Source organism: Panicum virgatum, chromosome 8K (genome assembly GCF_016808335.1).
Source record: "Panicum virgatum strain AP13 chromosome 8K, P.virgatum_v5, whole genome shotgun sequence".
NCBI lineage: Eukaryota > Viridiplantae > Streptophyta > Magnoliopsida > Poales > Poaceae > Panicum > Panicum virgatum.
The window spans coordinates 36753472-36770460 of NC_053143.1; positions in this window are offsets into that span (position 1 = coordinate 36753472).

Here is a 16989-nt window from a genome sequence, read left to right on the forward strand (position 1 = left end):
GGGCTCCCATTGTTCTCACCTAGAACACACATATGAATCAAAAATTTGCGGATACATGAGCACCAATTCTGGATCATCTAGGGGATTGCGAAGGGAATCATGCTCACCGGAATACTGCAGGTAGGTTTAGAATGAATCTTCCATGCTGCTCGTCAGGGTCACGCAGGTAAAGGGGGCTAGGCATGCAGGGTATAGAATAGCACATAGGTATATTTTATATATAATTTATTATTTTTTATTTGTTAAATAATTATTTTTAAATTAGTTATCCTTATTATATTGTTAAACTTTAGTTTCTACTTGTGTAATGAATTTGTATTCTAAAAATACCAATAAAGAATATAGTTAAACATTATCTTATACATATATCCGATTCCGAATTCGAATTCGAATCCAAATCCGAGGCATCTATTTTACCTTCGTATCCCAGAATATCCGAATCTATTTCCATATTAGAATTAAAATCTGGTAAAAAGTGCTATCCGACAAATCCAATCCGCTTCCTTCCCTAAGTGCATGTAGCGAATGTTGGGAAACGTGGAACACGGAGTGCACACAAAAAAATTAACAACATTTGTACAAGATCACTTGCGGGTCGATGATCATGAATCTTATACCTTCCCTTCACGCGGTGCAGTCGAAGACTTGAAGAAGTGCGAGTAGTTGATGTAGTCAACGTGGAGGAGATAGTTGTACGGTCTCATGCAGTGCGCAAACAAGCAGCACTTCTATGGAAGTTCACATGTCCACAGAGATGAACGGCATAACAAAGTGTGCTAGCACTCAACAAACGCTCGGATGGACAAGAGCAACTCACAGCCCTCACGTACGGCAATCACGCATAACAGCCGGGTGGCTAGCACGTCCAGGCGTGGCGGTAGCTAATTAGCTCTCTAGCCGGTGATTAGGATTTATAACCCATCAGATGTGCCGTCCGCGCATGGGCTAGCTAGTGGGCCGGACCTGGTGCTCATGGGCACAAGTCGAAGACGCACTTCCTATCAATCTTCTGGAAGAACTTAGCTTACTGTCCTTCCGGTGTTTGAGATTGGTGCGTGCTCTCTTGTCCATTAGATTAGTCCACTCATTCCCATCGCCTCCTGGAATTTTCCCTTTTCCTCCATTCAGTTCCGTTCAGCTCTTTTCCTCTTTGGGTTCTTCTAGGTCGCGTCCCCGAGCAGGCGACTGCTGCGGCGACTTAGGCGACGGGAGCTAGGGTTTCTAGATCGACCGAGGATCAGTTCGTGCAGGTATTCCTCAGTTCATCTAAGTATTCCTCAGTTTATCCAAGTATTCCTCAGTCCATCTAAGACTTTTTCTGGTTTACTCGATCCTCGATGTAACATCTCCTAATTTTTACGGAATGTTATATAGCAAAAAATGTGATTTTTTAAAAACTTTTTGTGTGAATGTGAAAATAGCTAGAACAATATAAGGATGACCTCATCTTCCATCTCAAAATCCTAGTGAATTAAAAACAAATCAAATATAAGGTTGAAATAAATGGTAGTGTCAATTACTTTGGAGTTAATTGAATCTTTTTGAATCTACATTGTTTAAATGGCTTTGAATGGTTTTGTTTGAATTGGTGTGGCATTTGATTTGAATCCAAACATTTAAGTCAAATGCAAAAAGCTAACAAACCCCCAAACCAGTCTTGGGCTCAAACCCCTATCTAATCTGGGCCTAAACCCATCTCCTAACCAACCCAGCCCAACCCTTACCAAGCCTTTCGGCCTGCTAACCTAACCCCCACGTGGACCATCCCGTTGGCCCGCTTACCTGCTCAACCGGCCCGCACAGCCTGCCGACCAGCCCAGCTCCACCACAGCCAGCGGCTTGCTTCCCCGCGCGCCAGCCCGCCTAGCCAGTGCCAGACCCGGGACAGCGGGATTGCTCACAGACGCGGAATATTCTAGGGTAGGGAGTAGCACATGGATATGCCCTACCTCTATTATATCTACCCGAATAGGAGTAGAACTAGTTGATGTATACGAAAACTAGCCGAACTCCTCGGACTAGGGTCCAAATAGAACTCGACTAGGACTTTCCAGGTAACCCTGTTCCCCCCAGATTATATAAGGGCGATCAGGGACCCCTCCAAAGAGGACGAGACACATCGAACAACACCTAAGGGAATACAAACCACCACACAGGACGTAGGGTATTACGCTCCAGCGGCCTGAACCAGTCTAAATCCTTGTGTTCCTTGCACCATCACGTTCTGATCCTAGCGAGTCCTTACTCATAACCACTCTCCTCGGGATACCCCTCGGAGAACCCGACGGTAAAACACCGACAGCTGGCGCCCACCATGGGGCCTCTCGCCATTGATCGTCAGAAGAACTCGATGGCTGCTCTCGACGACAACTCGGTGCCTTTTGAAGGCACCTCCTTCTGCGTGGGCTCCTGGATTTTCGTCGCCGATGGATCAGGCGGTTTCAAAAGCCACCCAATCGATCAAAACACTCCAGAAACTTCAGAAGCCGCAAAACGCCACGAAATCAACGACTTCATCGACCAACTCGAAGAAGTCAAACTTCCAGTTTCCAACAGCAAAACCCGAATTCAACCCGAATTCAACCCGAATTCGGTGCAATTAAACCCAAAACACTCTCCGAACTAGAAGAGGATTTGGATAGATTGCTAGAAGATACCAAGCAAGAAACTTCCATGGACGGAATGATTCTATCTTCCGGCTATATTCACTTCGCTGAACCAAGTCTTCGGAAGAAAAATTCAAAAGCCAGCTTCCAGAAAACTACTCGCAAAAAGAAGCCTTCGGAGGACATTTTTTCAAACATCGATAACATCGATGAAAAGATTGAATACTGCCTTCAGCTAGCAGAAGACACCTTCAATAACAAGAGTTCCTACGATCACAAATATGAAGAATTCATCAACCCATGGGTACTCAGCTCCGCAGAGCTGGAAAAGGATCAGGCATTCATCAGATACCTTGAAGAACTTGACGGGCCAATCTCCGAAGATGAACTAGCCGAGTGGTCATACGACATCGATTTGTTTATGGAAGGACTGTCAAATCCCAATAAACGGGAAGCACTCTGGGAACAATCCAAAGAGAAAAAGCTATGGGATGAATCGCAAGACAATTCATTAGCCCGATTAGACCGGTACTTGTCTGAAATTCACCTCACAGAAGATTCTGTTCCAATCGAAGACTACATGAATCGGAGGTGCAACGTCATTCAAACTCCAAATTCGCCCACGCCACAAGAAAATCACCGCATGCTGCAGCTATTTTCTCCGAAAGAACGCGTCAATTTGGATAATTACAACAAATTCATAAATAAACTCTCAGTTCGAATCGAAGGCGGATGGTCTCCAGCGGACACCATCTATCAGACCCGGGGCAGCAGGACTACTCATGGGCATAGAATATTTTAGAGTAGGGAGTACTGCATGGGTACGCCTTACCTCTACTGTAACTACTCGGACGGCAGTAGAACTAGCCGACGTACATGGAAACTACCAGACCCACTCGGAGTAGGACTCTAAACGTACTCGGCTAGAACTTTCCATGTAACCCAGTTCCCCCAGATTGTATAAGGGCGAACAGGGACCCCTCCAAAGCATTGAACAAAACTAGAGGGAATACAAACCACCACACAGGACGTAGGGTATCATGCTCCGGCGGCCCGAACCTGTCTAAATCCTTATGTTCCTTGCACCATCGCGTTCAGATCTCGGCGAGTCCCTACTGATAACCACTCTCCTCAGGATACCCCTCGGAAAACCCGACTGTAAAACACCGACAGCTGGCGCCCACCGTGGGGCCTCTTGCCAAAGATCAACAGAAGAATTCGATGGCATCCTTCGAATTCAGCTTCCCGGTGATCGACGCCGGAACCACCTTCGTATTCGGCTCGTGGGTCTGCATCGCCAATGGATCGGGGGGGTTTTTTGAGCCGTCTGATCGACCCCGCGAGCACGGAGACACCCCGGGGAGAACAACTCGGCGAAATCACTTCCGCCGAAATCCTTCTCCCTGGAATTGCTAAGGAGATCGAAAGCTTGTCCTTGTCAGACCCGACACCAACTCGCCTTCCGTTCGGACTGAAGAATTCCACCATGTCATACTCAGCACTTTCCTGCCAATGGGACCAGACTGGGATTCAGACTCCTCCCCTGCTCGACTCCTACCTGGATTCAGACAGCGACGTTGACTCGGATTTACTTGATCGCTAGAGTCTGACCATCCTGGCTACGCCTCAAGGCCGAATCATCTTCTGGAAGAACTCTGAATTCGCCAACGATGCCAACAATGCTCGGATGGTAGCTTGCCTACGGGATTTGCCCTATCAGCCGGGCAAACCTCTTTCCCCAGTCAGAGGAGAGGAAGTTGGTGACACCGCTCTAGTCGATTACAACACAACTAACTCGACCTCGGACAGACAGGTGTATGTTTCACTTCAGAGAGATGAAAGTGCACTTGGCTCTCAAGCTGACTGGTACGCCAACGAGAGTCTAGATCAAATTTTAGACGACGAGCTATCAGTCAACGCTCCGCAAGATGAATCCCAACAAGACAAGGAAAACCGGCGACAACGCAACCGCCGCCGTGCTACTCTCGTAAGGAACGCAACTGCTCGAGCTCAGCGCGTTCCGGCTCCACACGGACCGCGAAATTTACAACAGGACCTGGACGAAGCAGCCAACAATGTTTTCGACAGTCCTTTGATCAACTTGGCCGAGGCGGCTATACTGATGCAAGCTTTGTCAGACACCCCTCAAATTCGCGAAATTCAGCGCTTGACCAGGGATGCCTTATGACAGATCGGAAAACAGAACCTGGCTCCATCTGTTTCACACAACAGCCGGACTCCGGCTAAACAGAAGGGATACCAGGAAGCGAACCAAGGCAACCACCCGCGTGGTCAACCCCGGCCTAGATACCAGGATGAGAGCTATCATGCTGGTCCTTCAAGAAGCCTTGACCGATAACCTAATGACGCTCGGGACACCATCAACGCCAGACGTCACGGACGACCTGCTGACGAAACCGATCGATTCCCAGCCTTCAGCCTAAACATAAATTACGCCGAGTACCCGACTGGTTTCAACCCGGTAAACATGCAGAATCTAAAAAAGTACGACGACAAGCAGGACCCCAAAATAGTGGCTGCGGATCTGCTCGACTGCTATCGAAGTAGCGGGAGGCACCAATTCTACTAAAGTCATATACTTCCCCATGGCTCTGGAATCCGCCCCCCTGACATGGCTCGAAAGCTTAAGACACGACTCGATTCACTCGTGGGAAGACTTGAAAAATATCTTCATCGACAACTTTCAAGGCTCAATTCATCACCCAGCCACTTGCCATGACTTACGGCTGTGCAAACAGGAGCGAGGCGAAGCTCTGAGATCTTACATAAAGAGATTTTTCGATACCCGAGCAACTATCGCCAACATAGCAGACGACGACGTGATCGACTGCTTCCACAACGGCCTCTCTACACAACAGCTATACCGAGACTTCGGGAGAAACAGACCCCGTTCGGTTGTAGCATTGCGAGACATGATGCTCGCATGGGCCGATCAAGAAGAACAGGAACGAGATCGCTTCCCCCGCCACGAGGATAACAATTAGAAACGCAATGGGGACTCGAGGTCAGATAAAGGGCAGCGCAACTTCGACAAGAAGCGAAAACCAGAGGATACAGTAGCTACAATGGAACGAGGACAGAAAGGCAAGAAAGGAAATCCGCAGGACGATTTCCAGAAACTACTCGATAGACCTTGTCCTTTACATCCTAAAGGAAAGCACACAATCCTCGAATGCGTCAGCCTTCGCAAGTCTCTCCAACAACATCAATTGGAAGAAGACAAAAAGAAAAAAGATAAACAAGACGACGAAGATGGCGACAAAGCTGCAACCATGGGATTCCATCAACCCGCCAACAGGGTCAACATGATCTACAGAGGAGACTCTTCTTTCAATAGGAGAAACCAAAAACTGGTCTGGCGTGAAATACTGAAGATGGAACCAGCAGTTCAGAAACAACTAAGACACAGTGAAACACCCATAACCTTCTCAAGAGAAGATCAATGGACCAGCTTTTCCGAACCCAGAAAATTTCCACTCGTCCAGGACCCAGTGGTAGCCGGTTCCATTCTCACTCGAGTACTAATCGACGGAGGCAGTGGACTAAACCTCATCTTTATGAGTACAATCACTAAGATGGGACTCGATCTATTTGACAAACTGAAACCAAGCAAAGCACCCTTCTACGGCATCGTCCCAAGGAACACTTCTTTTCCAGTTGGAACCGTGGTGCTCCCAGGCACCTTCGGTACACCAGATAACTACCGAATGGAACTCATCAAGTTCGAGGTAGCAGACTTCGAGTCCTCATATCATGCCATACTCGGACGGCCAGCATTGGCCAAGTTCATGGCCATCCCCCATTACGTCTACCTTCTGCTGAAGATGCCAGGAAAAACAAGAGTACTCACCTTCTATGGAGACCTTCAAAGATCCTTTGAATGTGAAAAGGAAGCTATAACTTACGCTTCCACAAATCGACTCCCGGATACCACAGAAGAAGTACTGGCAGCAGCCCAGTAGTACTCGGCGTCGGGATCAGACATCCCAACAAAGAAAACAAATCGCTCTGCTCCAAAGCCACCCGACAACATCGGAGTCAAGGCAATTCAACTGCAAGAAGACGACCCGTCAAAGACAGCCTTGATTGGAACAGGGCTTTCTGACAAATAGGAAAGTGCGCTCGTCAACTTCCAAAGGGCCAACCGCGATGTATTTGCATGGAAACCAGCCGACATGCCAGGTGTACCAAAGGAGTTGATCGAGCATTCCCTGAATATCAACCCTACCGCTACTCCAAAGAAGCAGAGGCTACGAAGATTCTCGGCAGAGAAAAGAGAAGCCATCAGAAAAGAACTCGCCAAGCTACTCGCGGCTGGATTCACCAAAGAAGTTTACCACCCCGAGTGGCTGGCAAATCCAGTTCTCGTTCTTAAAAAGAACAACAACGAGTGGAGGATGTGCGTCGACTACACAGACCTCAACAAGCATTGCCCTAAGGATCCCTTCGGGCTCCCTCGCATCGACCAAGTCATCGACTCGACGGCCGGATGCGTACTACTATCCTTCCTGGACTGCTACTCGGGCTATCATCAAATAGCTCTCAAGGAAGAAGACCAGATCAAAACAGCATTCATCACTCCATTTGGCGCATACGCTTACAAGACCATGTCCTTTGGACTGAAGAACGCTGGAGCGACTTATCAGCGTGCCATACAGTTATGCTTCACCAACCAGCTCCATCGCAATGTAGAAGCCTACGTCGATGATGTGGACGTGAAAACAAAGGAATTCGACTCCTTTATCCCCGACCTAGAAGAAACCTTCAACAGTTTGCGCAGCTTCAGGTGGAAACTGAACCCGACAAAGTGCGTTTTCGGTGTACCATCCGGAAAACTACTCGGCTTCATTGTCAGCCGCAGAGGAATCGAAGCAAACCCAGAGAAAATTAATGCCATCCTGAACATGGAAGCCCCGTCATCCATCAAAGATGTTCAGAAGCTCACAGGATGGATGGCTGCCCTAAACAGATTCTTATCAAGGCTCGGAGAAAGAGGCCTTCCTTTCTTTAAGCTGCTCAAGAAGCAAGACAAATTCAGATGGTCTCAAGAAGCAGCCGATGCTCTCGAAGATCTCAAGCAGCACCTCCAGTCTCCTCCCATCCTCTCGGCCCCATTGCCAGGAGAGGAACTTTTTCTCTACATTGCAGCCACCACACACGTCGTCAGCACGGCAATTATGGTAGAACGCAAAGAAGAAGGCCACGCCTACGGCGTCCAAAGACCAGTCTACTTCATAAGTGAAGTACTCTCTGAATCAAAGGTGCGATACCCACCAATCCAGAAACTACTCTACGCGATACTGATCACCTCAAGGAAGCTGCGACATTACTTCGACGAGTTCAAGATATTAGTCGTCACAGACTTCCCACTAGGAGACATCTTACACAACCGAGACGCAACTGGTCGCATCTTAAAGTGGGCCGTCGAACTAGGGGCACTCGAGCTGAAATTCACTCCAAGAACAGCAATCAAGTCCCAAGTTTTAGTCAACATCTTGGCTGAATGGAAAGAAAACCAAGTACCTACCCCACCATCCATATCAAATCACTGGACCATGTACTTCGATGGCTCACTGAAATTGGGTGGAGGAGGAGCAGGCGTACTCTTAATCTCTCCAAAAGGCGAACAACTCAAGTATGTCTTCCAAATTCTCTTCGAAGTATCCAACAACAAAGCAGAATATGAAGCTCTCCTACATGGCCTCCGATTGGCCATCTCACTCGGCATCAAGCGACTACTCGTCTACAGAGACTCCCTCCTCGTGGTCCAGCAAGTAAACAAAGAGTGGGACATCAACAAAGAAACTATGGATGCCTACGTTGCAGAAATCAGAAAACTCAAAAACAAGTTTTCAGGATTGGAAATCCACCACGTCATCCGTGACAACAATGTGGCAGCAGACGTCCTTTCAAAACTCGGTTTTGACGGAGCGGAAGTTCCTCCAGGAATCTTCATCCATGAGCTTCATCACCCCTCAATCAATACTTCCACCCCAATGGAAGTCGACCAAGTTCCTCAAGAAACCAGTCGTGAGGCAATGATGATCGAAGCTGATTGGTGAACCACATTTATCGACTACATCAAGGACAAAGTACTCCCACCGGGAATCAAAAAAGATGACTCAGAAGCAGTACGCATCATGCGTCGCAGCAAGAACTATGTCCTTGTCGACAACAAACTCTCAAAACGAGGCGCAGGATCAGGAATCCTCATGAAATGCATCACAACAAAAGAAGGAAAAGGAATCCTACAGGAAGCTCATGAAGGCACATGTGGAAACCACGCAGCTTCGGGCACGCTAGTCGGCAAAGTCTTTAGATCAGGATTCTACTGGCCAACAGCATTATCAGACGCAGAACTACTCGTCAAACGATGCCCAGGATGCCAGTACTTTGCCAAACAAAGTCACTTGCCTGCTCACAACTTGATAACCATACCTCCATCGTGGCCTTTCGCTTGCTGGAGCCTTGACATGATAGGACCACTCCCAACAGCGCCAGGAGGCTTCACACACGTTTTAGTGGCAGTCGACAAGTTTACCAAATGGATCGAAGTCAAGCCAATCAAGAAGATCTCATCAGATCGTGCAGTCGAGTTCATCAGTGAAATACTCCACAGATTTGGTTTCCCCAACACAATCATAACCGACCTTGGATCAAACTTCACTTCACAAGAATTCTAGGATTATTGTGAGAACTCTAGCATTGATGTCAAATATGTATCAGTTGCACACCCAAGAGCCAACGGCCAAGTGTAACGCATCAACAGACTGATAATTGACAGCTTAAAGAAAAGGATCTTTGATTCTACAAGCAAGAAAGGAGGCAAATGGCTAGCTGAACTACCAATGGTAATCTGGGGGCTACGCACCCAACCTAGCAAGGCCACAGGTCAAACACCTTTCTTCGAGCTTTACGGCTCTGAAGCAATACTGCTGGCAGACGTCATGTGGAAGTCACCTCGACTAGAGATGTATGACTCAGCAGAAGCCGATGGGAGCCGACAACTAGAACTGGACTCGCTCGATGAGTTGAGATTTAGCGCACTGTTACGATCAACTCGATATCTCCAAAACATGCGAAGATATCACGATCGCAACATCCAGTCAAGATCTTTCAATGTCGGAGACATGGTCCTCCGTAGAATACAAGATGAAACAGGCCTCCACAAACTCAACTCAAGATGGGAAGGACCTTTCATTGTTACCAAAGTCACGGGACCAGGATCCTATCGACTGATCTACGCGGACGGACTAGAAGTCCCCAACTCTTGGAACATCGAGCACCTTCGGAAGTTCTACCCATAAGCTGTCAAGAAGGTCACCTACCGGATTTCAATTTTCAACAAAGAAACATGATCCTTCGGAGTTCAATTCAAGCACCCAAGACAGCTTCAGGAGTGTTCACTCCAACGGCTAGATCGAATACCAACCTTTCTTTGTTCACTCAAAGTCAAAGGCACGGCAAATCGAGTAGTCGGGGCTAAGGAACATGCTCCTTGCGGCCCTAGAGACAAGTTCTCTACCACATTCATGAGTAAAATCAAGAGACCTGAGCTCCCCCTCCCAAGGGGTTACTCCTTCAGGAGTCTTCACTCCATCGGCTACCTCGAATACCAACCTTTCTTTGTTCACTCAAAGTCAAAGGCACGGCGAATCTAGTAGTCGGGGCTAAGGGACATACTCCTTGCGGCCCTAGAGACAAGTTCTCTACCACATTCAGGAGTAAAATCAGGAGACCTGAGCTCCCCCCTCCCAAGGGGTTACTCCTTCAGGAGTCTTCACTCCAACGGCTAGATCGAATACCAACCTTTCTTTGTTCACTCAAAGTCAAAGGCACGGCGAATCGAGTAGTCGGGGCTAAGGGACATGCTCCTTGCGGCCCTAGAGACAAGTTCTTTACCACCTTCAGGAGTAAAATCTAGAGACCTGAGCTGCCCCCTCCCAAGGGGTCACTCCTTCAGGAGTCTTCACTCCATCAACTACCTCGAATACCAACCTTTCTTTATTCACTCAAAGTCAAAGGCACTGCGAATCGAGTAGTTGGGGCTAAGGGACATATTCCTTGCGGCCCTAGAGACAAGTTCTCTACCACATTCAGGAGTAAAATCTGGAGACCTGAGCTCCCCCCTCCCAAGGGGTTACTCCTTCAGAAGTCTTCAATCCATCGACTACCTCGAATACCAACATTTCTTTATTCACTCAAAGTCAAAGGCACGACAAATCGAGTAGTCGGGGCTAAGGGACATGATCGTTGCGGCCCTAGAGACAAATTCTCTACCCTTCCGTCCATGCGCCGACATCATCGACTACTTCGATACTCGATCTTCGGATGGGACATGTTCCCTATCTTTCTCGTCCATGCGACAACATCATCGACTACTCCGGTACTCGATCTTCGGATGGGACATGCTCCCTTTCTCGTCCATACAACGACAAAATCGACTACTCCGGTACTCGACGTTCGGATGGGATATGCCTCCCTATCTGTCTTGTCCTCGAGACAACTATTATCGACTACTCCGGTACTCGATCTTGGATGGGACATGCTCCCTATCTTCCTTGTCCACGAGACAACTATTATCGACTACTCCCGTACTCGATCTTGGATGGGACATGCTCCCTATTTTTATTCGTCCATGAGACGACAATTATCGACTACCCCTGTACTCGATCTTCAGATGGGACATGCCCCCTATCTCTCAAGAGGAACATATTCGTCCTTACGACAACAATCGACTACTACAATACTCGATCCAAAAAGAGCATCTCAAAAGAGTTACTCATTCCACAAGATGGAAGTCAAACAAGAGACAACATCTCTACATCCACACAAGATGGTCAATCAAGAAAAGTTCTCGCAAAAAGAACTTACCAAATCATTGACCAAAGAAGTTGCATTTACATGGCAAAAGAGAAGATACAGTACATCCTACTGATCTATCAACTTTACAATCTGGTCGGCCACAGGTTCCGCCTCCTCTACAAACTTGACAAATTGGTCATGATCACAAGTCGAACACTTGCCATGGCCAAGGATACCTACCTTGGCCCGAGGCCAGTACAACTTGACAAGACCAAGGGCCTGCGCCACACAATTCCTAGAACCTTCAGCCAAGTACTCGGCAAACTTCTGAGGAACCTTCTGCAGCCGATCAGCCAAACTGCCATCAGTTTCATCGGCGGAACCTACAGACTCGACCACAGTCCGAGCTGCCACTCGAAGCTCCTGCAACTCCTTCTGATGCTCTTCAGTACCATCTGCAGCCACAACAAAAAGGACGTAAGCACCAGTATAACCAAAAAGGAAAGCCTCAGAACACAGATCAAGAGGTTTACCTCGGTTCTTCTGGATCACCTCCTTCAGCATCCTGACCCTCTGCTCGAGCGCGGCTTTGTCTTTCTTCAAAGCAGCATTCTCCGCCTCTAGCAGAGCGATCTTTTGACGATCCGCCTCAGTCGCTTTCAACCTCTGAGAGTTCAGATATGACCGATTGGCCATTTGCTACAACAGCAAAGTCAGCACACAGAAAATTCCAAACAAGGAAAAGGTACTCGACAACAGTACTTACCAAAGAGAACTTGGTAAACTCCCGCACAACGGCCTGGAACTTCTTCATATTTCCAGCCGTCAATTGCGGATCATCCTCAAGCTGCTCACCATGATAGCACTCAAAGGGAGGAGGAGACGCCCTAATCTCCTCCAGCAGACTGTCGTTCGACTCCTCCACCTCAGCTTCCGGCGAGACACCTGTTGTCTTACTCGCGTGAAGCAGTCGAGCAACTGGAAGAACATTCGAACCATTGTAAGGAGGAACGATGGGCTCACCAATTGGAATCTCCTCCGGAGACTGCGATCCCGCCCCACCAACCCTCCTCGAAGACTCCGCCACATCAGAAGGAGCAGCAGTAGCGGGAGACCCCTCCTCAGCTACTCGCCTATGCTTAGGCACAGGACCAGGGCTGAAATCAGAGGCAAAGATGTCAAAGAACAAATTTCAGGATGGGAGAGAAAGCACTCGACCTATTACCTGACGTCATCGCCCGCCCTTCTCTTCAGCACAGTTGTCCTCGGCTTTTTGGGACAACTAGTGCCAGCTTCAGGTCCCGGACTCCCCTCACGAGCCAAAAGATTGACTCCTCCCGTCTTACCCTTCATCAGATCCGCAAGGGTAGCACGATCATCGGAGTCGGAACTCGACAGAGTCTCTGAGACAGTTGGGTCTAAATCTGGCCGATAATCATGAGGCCGCAAATGAGCGCTATGCGTCATATAGGTCGGCCGATGAACTTCTGGCAACGGAGGATCACTCCGATAGACTAACAAATCATCCTACAAAAAACTGAGAGTCAGCCGAAGCCCAAAAAGGATATTTCAGAAAACCACTCGACGACAAAGAACCTTACTTGCTTCGGAGGATTACTCGCACGATACAAATCCGGAAGCTCAGGCATGGAAGTAACACCCTCAAAGAGGTTGTAAAGAAGCACCATCGCCTCATCTCGACTGGTCTTCTCCGATGAAAACCGAGAGGGATCGAGCAATCCTGTGTACTCGAATCCAAGATGACTGCGGCACTGCAAAGGCTGAACCTGCCTCCTAAGCCAGGACGAGACAACTGTAGCCCCAGCCACCCCTTCCCTTCGGAGTCTAGCAATCCGCCTCAGAAGCTCACCCACCAGATCGGCACTACCAGTAGGCACACACCACTCGTGGCGCAGCTTCGGAGGTCCAGGAGTCCTTTCCGGAAGAGCAGGAGCATGGTTATCAACATAAAACCACTCTGCTCTCCAATCCCCAATTTGACAGCGCAGAGAATACGGGATATACTTCTCCGCCATCCCAGGACGAAACTGGAGATTGGCACCGCTCACCCTAGCAATATTCCTAAGATTGGGATACGGATTCAAGGAGAAGAGACTTTTGAAAAGCTCAAAATGGGGATGAATCCCAAGAAACGCCTCACATAGCTGAACAAAAATAGCTATATGCAGGATCGAGTCAGGGGTTAAGTGATGAAGCTGTATACCCTAGAAGAAAAGAAGAGCCCGTAAAAAATCACAAGCAGGAACGGCAAGGCCACGCTCAACAAAGGCTTTGAAAAGAATAATTTCAGAAGTCTTTTCAAATGGCCTCCCATGACCCTCAGCCGGCTGCCACTGGATCAAAGTCCTGGATTGCAAAAGACGGCGGCTAACAAGAGATGAGATCGCAGCTTCAGACAACTTACTCTTCTTCCATCCATCAGCCATAGTCGCCTCCTTCTCGGACATTTGGCGCTTGGATTTCTTCGGCGCCATCCGGAAGGTCACGAGCCTCTTCTCACGCATATGCTCGGGGGCTGAGGAATCAAAGGAAGATAGAAGACAAAACTTAACACAAAATGCTAAAGAAACGACCAGAGGCAAGAGAAGATGAAAACTCAGATCGGATCTCCGCTGTTAAATAAACAGCACAATGGCATTTCTGGGATTACCAGGAAAACCAAAGGTCACAAAGAACGCCTCGGTTTGGGAACCTTAACCCTAAATCGAGGGATTTCAAGTCAAGGCTCGGGGGCTGCTAGACATGTGCCATAAATGGCAAACTTTTTTCAAAAGCAGACCTGAAGACAGAAATGACCCTCAGCCTGATCCATCAGTTGAACCTAAGGTCCGGGGGCTACTCCATATGGAGCACGAGTACATCGCGCACCATATTAGAAGGAAAAATTTGGGGCTAGAGCACCTCATAGCCTCGACGCAGCCAAGGAAGTACTCGGAAGACTACTCGAAGCGTTCAAAGACTCCAAATCTGAGCGAAGGACTCCAAGAATTATCGGAAGCACTCGATGGACGTCTTCAGAAGCACTCGAAGCCTACAGAACTCGACTACGAAGAGCTCGGGGGCTTGTCAGACCTGGGGCAGCAGGACTGCTCACGGGCATATAATATTCTAGAGTAGGGAGTACTGCATAGGTATGCCTTACCTCTACTGTAACTACTCGGACAGCAATAGATCTAGCCCACGTACATGGAAACTACCCGACCCACTCGGAGTAGGACTCTAAACGTACTCGGCTAGAACTTTCCATGTAACCCTGATCCCCCAGATTGTATAAGGGCGAACAGGGACCCCTCCAAAGCATTGAACAATACCAGAGGGAATACAAACCACCACACAGGACATAGGGTATTATGCTCCGGCGGCCCGAACCTGTCTAAATCCTTGTGTTCCTTGCACCATCGCGTTTTGATCTCGGCGAGTCCCTACTCATAACCACTCTCCTCGGGATACCCTCCGGAGAACCCGACGGTAAAACACCGACACCATCCCATATGACGAGGATCTTCTGCGATACACTCTCGGATTATCTCCCCGAGTAAAGTCAAATGAAGAATTCTACCCGGACTCGGATCGAATCACGAAACAATCCGTTTCAGATAGGAAGATGGAATCCGACAAGGAGTCGACTTCTGCTGCCACTACAAAAAGAGAACTACAGCCCTCAAGTCGGAGGGAGAAGAGACAATTTTCAGAAGACGAAGAACTACCATTCCAGCAAGGCCTTCCGCTCAAAGAAGACAACAACAAGTTGAAAATTCCCGACCACGATCGCAAAATTTGCATGGCCATACTTTCTGATCCTACAAATCGAAAGGCCAATTCTACGGCGCTAGAAGACCTCGATTACGATGACTTCCTGTCTAAAGCAGAGGCGAGTGAAACAATAGCAGTTAGCTACGAAATCCCTCCACCACCTCCAGGAATCACGGTCACTGTCCACCTAGACAATAACCATAAGAAGATTCAAGATCAAAAGAGAAATGCCAAACTCAAGACAGAATACCATGAACAACTTGGCGACTCCTTTGCATTTTCCAACAGTGACTTGCACAATGTCATCAACATTGGTCGCAATGCGAAAACAGTCATCATCAACAAAGGAGAAGATCAAGAAGAAGTCGAAGCCTACAGCCCGACATCCAACTATCAACTACCCGAGAACTACGAGTACAACTCGCGGAAACAACGTAGTAATAGAGCAGTACCTCCTCCTCAACCAACCAAGCAGTCCAAGATCGATTCAACTCATCAAAAACTTCATTCAAGATGTTTTCTGCACCCTAAGGGAAGCACTCGAGTTTCCAATGCAACATCCTCGACAAAGCACTCAGAGCACCTCCACCTTCTATCGATAAAGACAACAAGAAAAAGAATCAACACGAGCAAAATCTCTTTTGACAATCAAAGAAGAAGGAGCTAGTCGGATGGGTCCAACCACCTCAGGGCCAACCCCCGGCCTTACACCCAATAAATGCTAGGATGGGTCTGCCCGAGGGAGGTTCCACCCCCGAACTACTCGAAGAAGAAGTACTCCTCACAAAATAGTCGGCTGGGTCCAACCACCTTAGGGCTAACCCCTGGTCTTACACCCAATAAAGGCTAGGATGGGTCCGCCCGAGGGAGGTTCCACCCCCGAACTATCAACAAAACCAAGATAGGAGTATATCATCTACTCGCTCGAGTCACCTCAGGGCCAACCCCCGGTCTTATACCCAATAAATGCTAGGATGGGTCCGCCCGAGTTCTGACTCAATATTCAAACTACTCGTATCGGCAGAAGACAAATACTCAAGTCAAATCTCCTCAGGGCCAACCCCCGGCCATACACCCAATAAAGGCTAGGTTGGATCCGCCCGAGCAAGATTCATATATAAAGAAGAATTCGAGTGCTTCAGAATCTAATGGAGGAGTGTACAAAGAAAAATTTGTCGTCCAAGGTCCTAGAGACAAGTTCTCTACCCTCTTCAGGAGTTGTTACTCCATCAACTACATTGACTACCAACCTTTCTTTATTAAATTAAAGTAAAAGGCATGGCATATCGAGTAGTTGGGGCTAAGAGACACGAGCTCCGCGGCCCTAGAGACAAGTTCTCTACCTTCTTCAGGAGTTGATACTCCATCAACTACATCGACTACCAACCTTTCTTTGTTAAGTCAAAGTAAAAGGCAGGATGTATCGAGTAGTTGGGGCTAAGAGACACGAGCTCCGCGGCCCTAGAGACAAGTTCTCCAGCATCTTCAGGAGTTGTTACTCCATTAGCTACATCGAATGCCAACCTTTCTTTGTTAAGTCAAAGTAAAAGGCACTCCCAGCAGATCTCTTAGGAGCCATGGAAGAAAGATGACTCTCTCCTGCTTCACGCTCAGGGGCTAGCGGTGGCTACTTTCTCGTGGCACTTGGAGGCAAGAGCAGATGAGTTAGCGGCGGCAGAGCAAATTAAGCCTGGAAATGTGCTAAAACCTAGGTTTACTCGAGCAGTTAAATAAGCAGAGCCAATGGCAGTTACGGTAAATAACAAGAAGTTCAAAGGTCATG